The sequence below is a fragment of the Rhinatrema bivittatum genome, chromosome 5, assembly GCF_901001135.1.
Source record: "Rhinatrema bivittatum chromosome 5, aRhiBiv1.1, whole genome shotgun sequence".
Lineage (NCBI taxonomy): Eukaryota > Metazoa > Chordata > Amphibia > Gymnophiona > Rhinatrematidae > Rhinatrema > Rhinatrema bivittatum.
Genome location: NC_042619.1, coordinates 29,940,165 through 29,955,215, shown reverse-complemented (window position 1 = coordinate 29,955,215; position 15,051 = coordinate 29,940,165). Strand labels below are relative to the sequence as shown.

Genomic DNA, 15,051 nt, shown 5'->3' with positions numbered 1-15,051 from the left:
GAGGGGAGTGGTGGCGGCGGGGTGCGTTGCGTTATTGGTGGCATCTGTTGCTGACTGGGGACGTTTGTCCGCTTGATGGGCGAATATGAAAAAAAAAAAAGTGCTGGTGCTATGTCTGTCATTAAGTGCGTCGAATTTTGTGTTTGTATGGATGCGTTGTTTATGGCGAGCCATACTGGGATAGTCTTATTGGAGCCACAAGCAGAAAGGAAATCCTTTTTTTTTTTTTTTTTGTGCGCGATTTCTAAAAATGTTTTTTTTCTTAAGGACATCTAATACTTGATCATATTCACATTTCTCTGTAACATCCTAGTAAAGAAACACGATCGAGGGATTCAGATCCAATAGCTGCTTTGCTTCCTTAATGCAATAGCAGAGCTGAGCATTTCTTTGGGCAAAATACTGATTGGAGGTATAGCACTATGCTATTGTTTGAATAAAACACTCTGTAGGCCTTTTAGCCTGCTCTGGTTCATGATAAAATCAGAACTATTTGGAGAGAGTAATATTTTTTACACTTTCTTCATGAAATAATCTAACGAATTTTAGAAGCTTGCCATGACTAAGATATGATTAGGTCTTTGCATTTGAGATCTTGCTTTATTGGCATACAGTATATTGTATATTGTAACTTTCTGTTTAGAGAGCCTTTCTAGCTTGGTTACTGGACTTTGCAATGTACATCACTTGATATTAGGCTTTTCAGCATGTTTCCTGATTTTTCATCATTTGTCTAAAAGATGATATCCTTGCACTATAAAGGTGCCTAGTGTCATGTATGTCATTACCTTTGCCACAATTTCATGCCTTCTTTGTTAAACCCTGTTATGATCATACTAGGCTTCATCTTCCCTAGTATTTATTTATGTAATTTATTTACAAATTGTTATATACCAAATCCTTCAAGAAATATTGATCAGGGTGGTTTACAGTGTCACATTCATAATGTTACATTATAGGAACAAATTAAGAACATCGAAACAATCAACAAACAGTTGACTATGGGCTTTAGGAGATAACTTCAAAAAGAAGTGTTGATTAACAAATAGAAATTGGCACTTTGTATTCTTCTGGCAATGTTTTGTAGCAGTAGCAGAAATAAACCCTTCGTGGGGCTGTATTGGAAATCTTGAAGCAGCAGTAATATCTAGATTGCTTCAAATGTTGGTTTTCTTGGTTTTGCTTCATTTTTTGAGGGGGGTGGGGGGAAATCACAGTTCTTTTTCCTTTTTGCTTCATCTCAGTTGAAACCAGGGCTGTAATCTGACATAGTGAGTCTTCTTTCACAGCTAACCGGGCATTGCTTCATCTTTTTGTCCTCTGAGCCACCTTCCTTTTTGTTGTACTGTTTATTTCTTTAATTTTTACACTTTTTTTGATAGTTTTTTGTTTTAAATTGTTTTATTGTGTTTATCATAAAACAGAAGGCATGGGGGTAGCTGCATGGAGCAGCAATTAAGCCTTGCTTGGGCAGACTGGACCCTTTTGATCTTCATCTGCCATCATTTATTATGTTACTATATTACAAACCATTGCAATATGTTACTGTGTTACAAAGCTATCACTAATATGTTACAAGCATTGCATACATAAGGTGTAAACATCCAAGCTTCTAGTAAGTTCAGCACTGTGAACACATGCTTTCAGACTCTAAATAAGCCTAGTTTAACTTGTCAAACGTTTGCTTTCTTACAGTCCATGTTGCTCTGTACATCCAGAGTGAATATGCAATAAATGCCTTTTTCTTAACATGGGATCCGTATATCAGGTCTCTAGCTCCACAAGTTTGCAAACAATGAAGTTAACCCTGAAATCCTGGTTTATGGTGTGGGCAGTGTGGCTCTGAGAATAGATCCAGTCTTACCAGCAAAACCCTATGTAGTAAGTGACATGAACCAGATTATGATCACACAACACTGGAGGAATAGTTTTCAGGGGTTGTTTATTAGTTACAGCATTTGACCTTCAATATGCATATATGGATGTATAATCTTGAAAGTTGTTTTGTTAAATGCACTTCCCCAGTCTAAGCATGTGCTTAGACTGGGGAAGAATTGTCATCCTACTACAATACATGTTTTCTCTCCATTTTGTTTGATTATGAGTTCTTCTATGATCATCAAATTATGCATTTGGATCCTCCATAGAATCTTGTATGGGAGAACATCTTTTTGTCATTTGAGTACAGTACATTTTTCACCAATTTAAAACAAACATTTACAGAAGAATAATTCATTTAATATATTTCCTCTCAATGCTTAAATTGAGGAAGTAATCCATTATAATAGATTTAGTGTCTAGCAAGATTTCTCACCCCAGCATCTTACTCAATAAGCCTACTGTTTTTCTTCAAAAGCCGAATATTTTGATATGGCTCTAGATGCAGTGTGCATAAGTGTCAGTCTCCTGGCACTTATGGCATTTGCCTGAAGATGCACTGCTTGCCTTGTTTTATGTGCCCAAACTGAATGTATATAAATCCTAATTAGGATTTTATATTTTGTACTTCTCAGAGGTTAATGTTTTCCATCAATTCCTTGATGCTTCCAAATCTGCTTTTTGCAATTTCTAGAGATATGCTTCACTTCAGATCAACCTGCAGTTTGGCAAGAAGTAATTCATATGCTTGGTTAAATACACTATCACATAGGTTTTTATACAGATTAGAGGGAGAAAAGCAGGATAACATCAAGGAATCAAACCATGACAAGCTAAGAGACAAAGTGTCCTTTCTAGTTAATAGTTCAGGCCTGTAAAAAGGCAAAGAAATAGGCCAGTTACTTCCCATAATCCAGATCATTTAATTTGGGAGTTAGCATTCACCTTCAGGGGTAAACAACATTGGGCAAGAGAGAGGTATTTAACATGCTTCTCGCATATTCCCCCATGTAACTGGCCAGATGTGTGTTTCCTTTGTTTTTGGGAAGGGAGCTTAAATATTCTTGGAGTATGAATTTCAGATTCAGCAGACAGGCAATTTGTTCTTCATTCTATTGGTGGCTGTCTGATCCAAATTATTAGCAGATAGATATGCTATATTATAGTTGCATAGATCTGGAAAATCTAGAACCCCCATCATGAGGTAATAAAATCAGCTTTTGAAGAGATATTGCATGTTTTATCATGATCATATCCCATTTTAAGAGATTTTCATTCTGTTTCCAGTCCAGCTTTTCATACTACATGCATGCTTGGGGATATGAAGAGGATTAGCACTAAGGACATAAGAATTGCCCTACTGGGTCAGACCGAGGGTCAATCAAACCTAGTATTCTGTTTCAAACAGTGGCGAGTCCAGGTCACAAGTACAAAACAAGATCTCGAACAGTAGATAGTTCCCATGCTGCTAATGCCCAGGAAAAAGGGTCAGCCTTCTCTAATTCTACCTGGTTAATAACAGTTTATATACTTACCCCAGGAACTTGTCCAAACCTTTTCTTAAACCCAACTATGTTAATTCTTTTACCACATCTTCTTTTTCACTCTGGTTGAGTGAAAAATAATTTTTTCTCCAATTTTGTTTTAAGTGTGCTACTCACTAACTTCATGAAGTATCCCATAGTCTTTATAATTTTTGAAAGTGTAAATAATTTACCCTCTATTCCACTCATGATTTAGAGACCTCAATCATGTCCCCCTCAGCTGTGTCTTCTCCAAGCTGAATAGCCTTGACCTCTTTAGCCTTTCCTTATAGGGGAGCTGTTCCATCTCATTTATCATTGTGGTTGCCCTTCTCAGTACCTTTTTCAGTTAAACTATATCTTTTTTTGAGATGCGGTGACCAGAATTGTACACAGTACTCCAGGTGTGGCCTCACCATAGAGCGATATAGAGTATTATGATATTCTCTGCTTTATTCTCCATTCCTTTCCTAATAATGCCTAACATTGTTTGCTTTTTTTTGACTGCCGCCACACTCTCTGCTGAGGACGTCAAAGTATTGTCCATGATGATGTGTGCAATTCTGGTTGCTGCATCTAAAAAAAGGTATAGTTGCACTGGAAAAGGTATAGAGAAGGGCGACCAAAATGATAAAGAGAATAGAACGGCTCCCCTATGAGGAAAGGCTAAAGAGGTTAGGGCTGTTCAGCTTTGAGAAGAGACGGCTGAGGGGGGAATATGATAGAGATCTCTAAAATCTTGAGAGATCGGTTATTTGCTCTTTCAAATAATAGAAGGTCTAGGGGGGCACTTCATGAAGATAGTAAATAGCCCATTTAAAACCAAACTTTTATTTACTCAATTCACAGTTAAGCTCTAGAATTCATTGCTGGAGGAAGTGGTTAAGGCAGTTAGCATAGTTGGGTTTAAAAAAGGCTTGGACAAGTTCCTGGAGAAGTCCATGAACTGCTATTAACCAAGCTGACTTAGGGAATATCCACTGCTTATTACTGGTATCAGTAGCATGGGATTTATTTACTGTTCAGGTATTTTCCAGATACTTGTAACCAGTATTGGCCACTGTTGGAAACAGGATGCTGGGCTTGATGGACCCTTGGGTCTGATCAAGTATGGCAATTTCTTATGTTCTTATTGTTGCATAACACCAGTAGTTTGATACTGTTGCACAAACTAAGATTGTACTATATGAGCAGTTCCAAACACTGCAGCATCATCTGTTTTGAAATTCCTGCAGTTTGGTCCAGCTCCATGTATTTTTTTTTTGTTTTATTTTTCTATTTTATCCCGCCATTTGGTAAAATAGCTTAAGGTGTATTATAGCATTTAAAACATACAGAATTATTCAATTTTATATGTCTAGACCAACTTTCCAATTCTAGCTCAAGGCAGATTACAGTATTTTTTTTTTCCAGGTAAAATAAATCCTGCTCCAGAGAATTAATAATCTAAATGGATAACTGAGCAATGGAGTTTTAATGAGTTGCCCAAGGTCACAAAAAATGAGTGGGATTTGAACCCTGGTTCACAGCCCATTGCTCTAACAAGTAGGCCATTACGTCCCTAAAAAAAAAGTCAATTTACCTAAAAACAATGCCTTCATATACTTGTCAGTAAAATACTTAAAAAAAACCAAACAAAAAACAGCTAGAACACAAACAGTGGAACAATGCAGTCTTGATTTCAACCAATAGTGACACCAAGACTCCAAATTCCCAACCATCCTATCCTTAAAGGCATTACAGAAAGATTAAAATTCAATAATTGTACAAATTCTCCCCAAAAATCTAAAATGTTCTAAAACTAAAGCCACTGTTGGTCCAAAACTAAAAGGTACAGAGAAGGGCAACCAAAATGATAAAGGGGATGGAACAGCTCCCCTATGAGGAAAGGCTGAAGAGGTTAGGGCTGTTCAGCTTGGAGAAGAGACAGCTGAGGGGGGATATGATAGAGGTCTTTAAGATCATGAGAAGTCTTGAACGAGTAGATGTGACTCGGTTCCCATGCGGTCGGTGATGGATCATGAAGGGGTTAGACGTTGCTGTACCTACCTTCGGTCCCACTCCCGGACCACAAACTCACCACTGTCTTAAAGGCTTGAATACTGTGTACAATTCTGGTCGCCGCATCTCAGAAAAGATATAATTGCGATGGAGAAGGTACAGAGAAGGGCGACCAAAATGATAAAGGGGATGGAACATCTCCCCTATGAGGAAAGGCTAAAGAGGTTAGGACTTTTCAGCTTGGAGAAGAGACGACTGAGGGGGGATATGATAGAGGTGTTTAAAATCATGAGAGGTCTAGAACGGGTAGATGTGAATCGGTTATTTACTCTTTCGGATAGTAGAAAGACTAGGGGTCACTCCATGAAGTTAGCATGGGGCACATTTAAAACTAATCGGAGAAAGTTCTTTTTTACTCAACGCACAATTAAACTCTGGAATTTGTTGTCAGAGAATGTGGTTCGTGCAGTTAGTATAGCTGTGTTTAAAAAAGGATTGGATAAGTTCTTGGAGGAGAAGTCCATTACCTGCTATTAAGTTCACTTAGAGAATAGCCACTGCCATTAGCAATGGTCACATGGAATAGACTTAGTTTTTGGGTACTTGCCAGGTTCTTATGGCCTGGATTGGCCACTGTTGGAAACAGGATGCTGGGCTTGATGGACCCTTGGTCTGACCCAGTATGGCATTTTCTTATGTTCTTATGTTATGTTCTTATGGTTATTTACACTTTTGAATAATAGAAGGACTAGGGGGCATTCCATGAAGTTAGCAAGTAGCACATTTAAGACTAATCAGAGAAAATTCTTTTTCACTGAACGCACATTAAAGCTCTGGAATTTGTTGCCAGAGGATGTGGTTAGGGCAGTTATTGTAGCTGGGTTCAAAAAAAGGTTTGGATAAGTTCTTGGAGAAGTCCATTAACGGCTACTAATCAAGTTTACTTAGGGAATAGCCACTGCTATTAATTGCATCAGTAGCATGGGATCTTCTTAGTATTTGGATAATTGCCAGGTTCTTGAGGCCTGGTTTGGCCTCTGTTGGAAACAGGATGCTGGGCTTGATGGACCCTTGGTCTGACCCAGCATGGCAATTTCTTATGTTCTTATTGGAGAATGAATGTTTTAAGAGATTTCTTAAACTAAAATATCACAACTTAGATATGGATCACAGGGGAGCAAATTCTATAAAACTGGGCTTGCTACGGAAAAGGTCTGTTTCTGGGTGCACTCTAGTCTCCGCTTTTTAGGTGGTAGGATCTTAAGTACTGCTTCTTGTGAAGATCCATTGAAATCCAAGGCAGATTTAGCTACTGTAATTTGTACAGTTTAGATTACTGCAACACCTTACTAGCGGGTCTGCCTTCTAAAGTGTATAAATTGCAAGTCATCTGAAATGCTGCAGACTGCCTTTTTCCAAGTGCTAAGGGGGTTGATGTAATAAGCTGTGGGTTTTTGCGCATGGTATTATGTGCATTTCCCTGCGCTAATCTTACACGTGTAGGTAATAACGCGGTTAGCACGGAAAAAACGCACACACAAACCCGTGGTTTAGCGTGAGTCCATGCTCATGCCATGCAAGAGAGGAAATTTAACTATTCGTATGCTAGTGTTTAGTGTGGGTTTTTTATTACCTGGGTCAGGGCAGGAGTTAAGTGTAAGTGCCTATCTGGAGTTCGAAAAATTAAGGCAGAAGCCAGGAGTGAGTTCAGAGAGGGACAGGCTCATGTCAGAAACGCCGAATGCTTTTGTAGCCCCTTCCAAATCTCTGCTGCATTTCCCCCACTCACCGGTATCCGCCATTATAGTTCCCACGCGGTCGGTGATGGATCATGAAGGGGTTAGACGTCGCTGTACCTACCTTCGGTCCCACTCCCGGACCACAAACTCGCCACCGTCTTAAAGGCTTTCAACCAAGAATCAATCAGGGGTAACCACATTAATGTGGCTTATGCGCAGTTTATTTTATAGGGCCTTGAGCCCATGTTGTAACTTGCATATCTGCGTAGACATTTATTTTTGTGTGGATTTTCTGTGTGCATGCTGCCCCTTTATATCTCGCGAAGGGGCCTGCATTTTCTGTGCGTGCTTAAAAAAAAAAAAAAAGTGCTGAGAAATAGCGCCAATTTCACCGCGGGTCTTATTACGTCGGTCCCCAAGGTGAGGGAGCACCTCATTTTTACCCTTAAAGGCTTCAACTGGCTGCCTGTGTAATCTTGAACTAATAAGTTTTTGGTACATAATTCGGGCACAATTTATTTGACGAATGGACTTGTATAGTGTGTTTCCAATTGAATATTATCAGGTCGATCCTGTAAGGCCGCGGTAATAACAGTGCGGCAGTGTCAGGCGCACCCTTCCTCCCCGCACGCACAGTTCTCTTCACTAACTCCCCGATACTCTCCTCTAATCGCATGCAAATGCATGCCGCGGCTTTAAAGCGGTAGGGAAGGGTTATGCCCGCGTAACCCATTTTACTGTATAGGCGCTTAATACAGCGCCTATACAGTAACCAGGGTGCGCTGGTACCTGTCATTTTAAATGTCATTTCAAATGACATTTGAAATGACAGGCACCATGAAGTGAAAAAAAAAAATACCAAAAATATCTAAAAACCTGAGTGTTCAAAAAAAAAAGAATTTTTAAATACCTGTCGGAGGGCCGCGTGGGTCCAGGCGGCGGGAGCCGGGTGGTCGCGTGTTAAATCTAAGCCGCGGGCGGGTGGGCGCCTGTTCCAGGCGGCAGCGGCGGCGGGGGGACACGCGTTAGTTCGAGACGGTCGGTGGGCGGCGGGTGGTCACGTGTTAAATCTAGGCCGGGTCGCACAGGCGCGCATTCATTCATCCAGGCGGAGGAGCCGGCGGCGAAAGCAGCCGGCTCCGCCTGAATGAATGCGCGCCTGTGCGACCCCTGCGATTCGGCGCTCAAGGCAGTCACAGCATTCATTCACTGCCGGTGGGGGCTGCCGGGGCAGCCCCCACCGGCAGTGAATGAATGCGACCCCTGCGATTCGGCGCTCAAGGCAGTCACATGCTGTGACGTCACGGCATGTGACAGCCTTGAGCGCCGAATCGCAGGGGTCGCACAGGCGCGCATTCATTCAGGCGGAGCTGGCTGCTTTCGCCGCCGGCTCCTCCGCCTGGATGAATGAATGCGCGCCTGTGCGGACCCGGCCTAGATTTAACACGCGACCACCCGCCGCCCACCGACCGTCTCGAACTAACGTGTGTCCCCCCGCCGCCGCTGCCGCCTGGAACAGGCGCCCACCCGCCTGCGGCCTAGATTTAACATGCGACCACCCGGCTCCCGTCGCCGCCGGCCGCCTGGACCCACGCAGCCCTCCGACAGGTATTTAAAAATTTTTATTTTTTTTTCTGACAGGTTTTGTGTCCCACATCATTACATTTTCTCGATCATCTCTGTATGGCTTTTTTTTTTTATTGTGTTTTATTGTTTTTGAGTGTCTTAAGCGGTGTCGATGGATTTGTTACTAGACTCACAGTCCTAACTCCTACTAGGGGGAGGCGGTAAACTAACACGTTACGGCTGCGGCAAAACAGTGCGTTACTAATGAGATAACCTGAGCGCGCGTTACGGTATCGGAGGGGAATAGCTAATTCCTTCATTATACAGCTAATTCGTTCATTTACATGCCGGCTGGGGAAGGGTTACGCGTCTGTTTTAAGAAGCGCTACGGACGCGCGAAACTGGAGACTGTATCGCTGGTTTGCCTTACGCGTCCGAATTGTGCGCAGCGAGCTCGTTACAGACGAGAAATCTTCAAATGAATGTTACTGTATCGAGCTGTATGTTATATCTGTCTAATTTGGTGTAGCTGTGTCCATCCATCTTCTATGTAATTTATAATAAAGGGGAATGTTGCCCCGCACCTGCATCGCCAGGATGTGAGTTGAGCTCTGTCTTGCCTTGTTCTCTTTGTATGGAACTTAAGCCAACTCCAGAAGAAACATAGAAACATAGAAATGACGGCAGAAGAAGACCAAACGGCCCATCCAGTCTGCCCAGCAAGCTTCACACATTTTTTCTCTCATACTTATCTGTTTCTTTTAGCTCTTGGTTCTATTTCCCTTCCTCCCCCACCATTAATGTAGAGAGCAGTGATGGAGCTGCATCCAAGTGAAATATCAAGCTTGATTAGTTAGGGGGTAGTAGGGGTAGTAACCGCCGCAATAAGCAAGCTACACCCATGCTTATTTGTTTTAACCCAGACTATGTTATACAGCCCTTATTGGTTGTTTTTCTTCTCCCCTGCCGTTGAAGCAGAGAGCTATGCTGGATATGCATCTAAAGTGAAGTATCAGGCACTTTTGGTTTGGGGTAGTAACCGCCGTAACAAGCCAGCTACTCCCCGCTTTGTGAGTGTGAATCCTTTTTTCTTCTCCCCTGCCGTTGAAGCTATGCTGGGTATGCGTGAAGTATCAGTTTTTCTTCTCCCCTGCCGTTGGAGCAGAGAGCTATGCTGGATGTGCATCTAAAGTGAAGTATCAGGCACATTTGGTTTGGGGTAGTAACCGCCGTAACAAGCCAGCTACTCCCAGCTTTGTGAGTGCAAATCCTTTTTTCCACATTTCCTCTTGCTGTTGAAGCTTAGAGTGATGTTGGAGTCACAGTAACCATTTGTATGTTTATTGAATAAGGGTATTGTGTCCAGGCAGTAGCCATCATTCTGGCGAGTCACCCACTCTTCATTGGCGGCCTCTTGACTTTATGGATCCACAGTGTTTATCCCACGCACCTTTGAAGTCCTTCACAGTTCTGGTCTTCACCACTTCCTCCGGAAGGGCATTCCAGGCATCCACCACCCTCTCCGTGAAGAAATACTTCCTGACATTGGTTCTGAATCTTCCTCCCTGGAGCTTCAAATCGTGACCCCTGGTTCTGCAGATTTTTTTCTTATGGTAAAGGTTTGTCGTTGCCTTTGGATCATTAAAACCTTTCAAGTATCTGAAAGTCTGTATCATATTTCCTCTGCTCCTCCTTTCCTCCAGGGTGTACATATTTAGATTCTTCAATCTCTCCTCGTACGTCATCCGATGAAGATCCTCCACCTTCCTGGTCGCCCTTCTCTGTACCGCTTCCATCTTGTCTTTGTCTTTTTGTAGATACGGTCTCCAGAACTGAACACAGTACTCCAGGTGAGGCCTCACCAAGGACCTGTACAAGGGAATAATCACTTCCCTTTTCTTACTTGATATTCCTCTCTCTATGCAGCCCAGCATTCTTCTGGCTTTTGCTATCGCCTTGTCGCATTGTTTCGCAGACTTCATATCATTAGACACTATCACCCCAAGGTCCCTCTCCTGCTCCGTGCACATCAGCCTTTCCCCCCCCCATCGAATACAGTTCATTCGGATTTCCACTCCCCATATGCATGACTTTGCACTTCTTGGCATTGAATCTCAGCTGCCATATCTTCAACCACTCTTCCAGTTTCCTTAGATCCCGTCTCATTCTCTCCACTCCTTCCGGCGTGTCCACTCTGTTGCAGATCTTAGTGTCATCCGCAAAAAGACAAACCTTACCTTCTATCCCGTCCGCAATGTCGCTCACAAGGATATTGAACAGGACCGGTCCCAATACCGATCCTTGCGGTACACCACTTAAAACCGCTCTCTCTTCAGAGAAGGTTCCATTTACCATCACACATTGTCTTCTGTCCGTCAACCAATTTGCAATCCAGGTCACCACCTCGGCACTCACTCCCAAGCTTCTCGTTTTATTGACCAGTCTCCTGTGCGGAACCGTATCAAAAGCTTTGCTGAAATCCAAGTATATGATATCGAGTGCTCTTCCTCGATCCAATTCCTTGGTTACCCAGTCAAAAAAGTCAATCAGATTTGTTTGACAGGATCTTCCCCTGGTGAATCCATGTTGCCTCTGGTCCATCAATTCTCCAGACTGTAGATAGTTCACTATTCTCTCTTTCAGCAGTGACTCCATTACTTTTCCCACCACCGAAGTGAGGCTAACCGGTCTGTAGTTGCCAGCCTCCTCCCTGTTCCCACTCTTGTGAAGCGGGACCACCACCGCTCTTCTCCAATCACTCGGCACCACTCCCGTTTCAAGGGATCTATTGAACAGGTCACACAGCGGACCCGCCAGAACATCTCTGAGCTCCCTCAATATCCTTGGATGAATCCCATCAGGCCCCATGGCTTTGTCCACTTTAAGGTTCTTTAGCTCTTCCCACACATTTTCTACTGTAAAAGGATTTTCATCTATTCCATTTCCTTCCAGTTTTTTGTTGTGTAGAGATGGTCCTTCTCCAGGGTCTTCTTTAGTGAACACAGAGCTGAAGTATTCGTTTAATATTTCTGCCATTTCTTCGTCTCTCTCCACACATTGATCATTATCACCTTTCAATTTCACTATACCACTTTGGACCTTTCTCTTTTCGCTGATGTATCTGAAAAATGTTTTGTCACCATTTTTTATCTCCTTGGCAATCCTCTCTTCCGCTTGACTTTTTGCCAACTTGATTAATTTCTTTGTCTCCCTCAGTTGAATCAAATATTCTTCTTTGTGTTCCTCCCTTTGGGATCTTTTATATTTCTTGAATGCTGTTCTTTTAGCTTTAATTTTGTCAGCCACCTCCTTTGAGAACCAGATAGGTTTCAATTTTCTTTTGCTTTTCTTTACATTTCTAACATATAGAGTAGTTGCCTTGGTGATTGCTCGTTTTAGATTGGTCCACTGCTGCTCCACATCTCTCTCGTTCTCCCATCCTTTTAGTTCTTCCTCCAGGTACTTACCCATTTCCTCAAAGTCCGTGTTTTTGAACTGTAAAACTCGGGTCTTTGTGGTTCTTTTCCCTATTCTTTTAGTGATATTAAACCATACCGTTTGATGATCACTGGTGCTGAGGTGGGTGCCCACCTGGATATCGGAGACATTATCTCCATTAGTGAGCACTAAGTCGAGTATAGTTCCTTCTCTCGTGGGTTCCAACACCATTTGTTTGAACAAAGATACTTGCATGGCATCCACTATTGCTCTACTATTTTTAGTTTCTGCAGATGGGATTTTCCAGTCTACATCTGGCATATTAAAGTCACCCACGATCACCACTTCTCCCTTCTTACCTATCTTATGGATGTCTTCAACCAGATCTCTGTCCAGCTCTTCCTTTTGGTTTGGAGGCCTGTAAACCACTCCAATATAAATGGATGCTCCGTCATCTTTTTTTAGGTCGACCCATATTGCTTCTTCCTTGCCCCAACTTCCTTGCAGCTCAGATGCTTGGATGTTGTTTCTGATATAAAGAGCCACACCTCCCCCTTTTCTATCCTCTCTGTCTTTCCTTAACAAGTTATAGCCTGGTATTGTTGTATCCCAATCATGAGATTCTGTGAACCATGTCTCTGTGATAGCAACAATGTCCAATTCTGCCTCAGCCATTAGGGCCTGCAGATCTGGGATTTTATTTCCCAAACTATGAGCATTTGTGGTCATAGCCTTCCAGGTACTCTCTTTAAGGTTGTTGCTTTTCCTGGACTCCTTATGAGATTTTATTTGAGATTTGTTATTCACTTCACTCTTTCCTTTTGCAGTTGTGCCACTGTTGACAGAGTTATCCATCTCAATTAGATTTTTCTTTTGGTTATGGATCTTGAAATTCTGCATGCATTGTGTTTGTTTTCTCTTTTCTGGTAACACTTCAATGTTTTTCTCAAGAACTTCTTCAGTTTCTAATATAGAGAAGGCTTTTTGTTCTTTTTGCATTTGGTACATTGTGTGTCTCCTCATCACAGGTCTAATTCTACCAGAGCCCACTGTATTCCTGGATTTTAAATTGGTGAAGGTAGACGGCGCATTTAACCTCTCCTGCCCTGGAAGAGAGAGCACAATCTGTCCTCCCTTCCTGCATCCCCTCCCCTGACCCCCTCATTCATTGGCTCCTATCTGCCAGACAAGGAGGATGGTGATCTTGCAGTGCATTTGGCGTGTCGTCTTTCTTCCCTTGCCGGGGCCGGAACGGCGTGCTTTGAACCATCCTTTTTTTGAATTCAGATACTGTTTTTGATCTTTCACCTCCAGTGGGCGGCCGCCTCCTACATCCACCACTTTTTCTCAATAATAATTTCTTTACAGAGAGGGGTGGTGGATGTATGGCGCGGCCTCCCAGTGGAGGTAGAAGAGACAAAAACATTATCTGAATTCAAGAAAACATGGGATAAATGCAGGGGATCTCTAAAAAAAAAAAAAAAAAAGTGATGGTAATAATAATGCTAAATTATAGGGTGGGTGAGCATGTTTCTATGAGTGAGGGGTTTGGGAGGGTGAGTGAGGAGGAAGTGAAAGAGGAGAGTGAGAAAACTGGGGATGGGGGGAAGTGAACAGAGTGAGGATTTCTTGGAGTGGGGGAAGGGAGAAACCAGAGTGATTGAGGGCTTTTGCAGGGGAGAGTAAACCAGTGAGAGTGAGGGATTGTAGGGGGAGGAATAAAACAAAGTAAGGGAGGAGGGAGCCAAGGTGAGTGAGGCAATTTGGGGGAGGGGGGGGCTGAGTATGTGGATCAAAGGGGCTTGGGAAGGGAGTATCATTCTATTTCCACACATCACAGTATTTTCCTGTCCTTGGATGAGCTTTTACTACCAGTATGCAGTCTTGCATCAATTAATATCCCTGTAGTTTATACTTGGGGGGGGGGGGGGGGGGGTTGTTGATCCAAAACTGAAAATAAATTCAGGCAATATGAAAGGTTTCTTAACCTATAACCCTTCTGTCTTGCTGGGGATAAAATTTATTCAGGTTCAGCTATTCCTTTATTGTCTGTAACAAAAGTTTAAGCCGTCTATTTGCCTCCATGCGGTTTGGGGACAAAGGGATGATCACCTGGATATCACCTATATCGATATAAAACTTTAAAGCCTAAATGATCCAGGTTGATTTTGCTACTTCTATTATTTATCGTTTCAAAAGCACTGCTCAATGTATGCAGCATTGTACAGATACCCATAAGAGACTGTCAGCTCCATGGAGCAGGGACTACATAGTTAAGACAAACTAGAGTCTATGAGAAATGTATTTATTATAGAGAAGTGGTTAAGATTTAAAAGCAGCTTCAAAAAAAGGTGAGATTTTAGACTGGATTTGAATACGGCCAGAGAGGAGGCATGACGCAGTAACTCAGAAAATCTATTACAGGCATATGGTGCAGTAAGGTGGGGAAAGCATCAAGACAGGAGTTGGCAATAGTACAGAAGGGCACAGAAAGGAGCGACTTGCCCCATGAACAGAGTTCACAAAGAAGGATTTAGGGAGAGAGAAGTGAAGATAGGTAATGAGCTGCAGAATGTGTGCATTTGTAGGTGAGTAAGAGAAGCTTGAAATGTATGTAGATGGGGAGCCAATGTAGTGATTTGAAAAGAGGGGTTACATGGTCATAGCTGTGCTGAAGGAAGAGAAGTCATGCAAACGAATTTTGAAATGATTGCAATGGAGAAAGATGGTGCAGTGGGAGACCCACAAAGAGCAGGTTGCAGTAGTCTAATTAGTGTTTTGGTAGCAAGCTGAAAAAGGAAGGGACTGATTTTAGTGATGTTATGGGGTAAAAAAAATTCACTTTTTTTTAAACATTTTTTTTTTTATTGGAGGAGAGAACAAGAACAAATACACCAATAAGTCAA

The 15,051-nt window shown here is 42.4% G+C and overlaps 1 protein-coding gene across 3 annotated transcripts in view; it reads left to right on the top strand.

Moving 5' to 3' along the window:
• Window positions 1–15,051, top strand: part of RSF1 (remodeling and spacing factor 1) — a 293,731-nt gene that overhangs the window by 973 nt on the left and 277,707 nt on the right. The gene's annotated exons all lie outside the window — the stretch shown is intronic.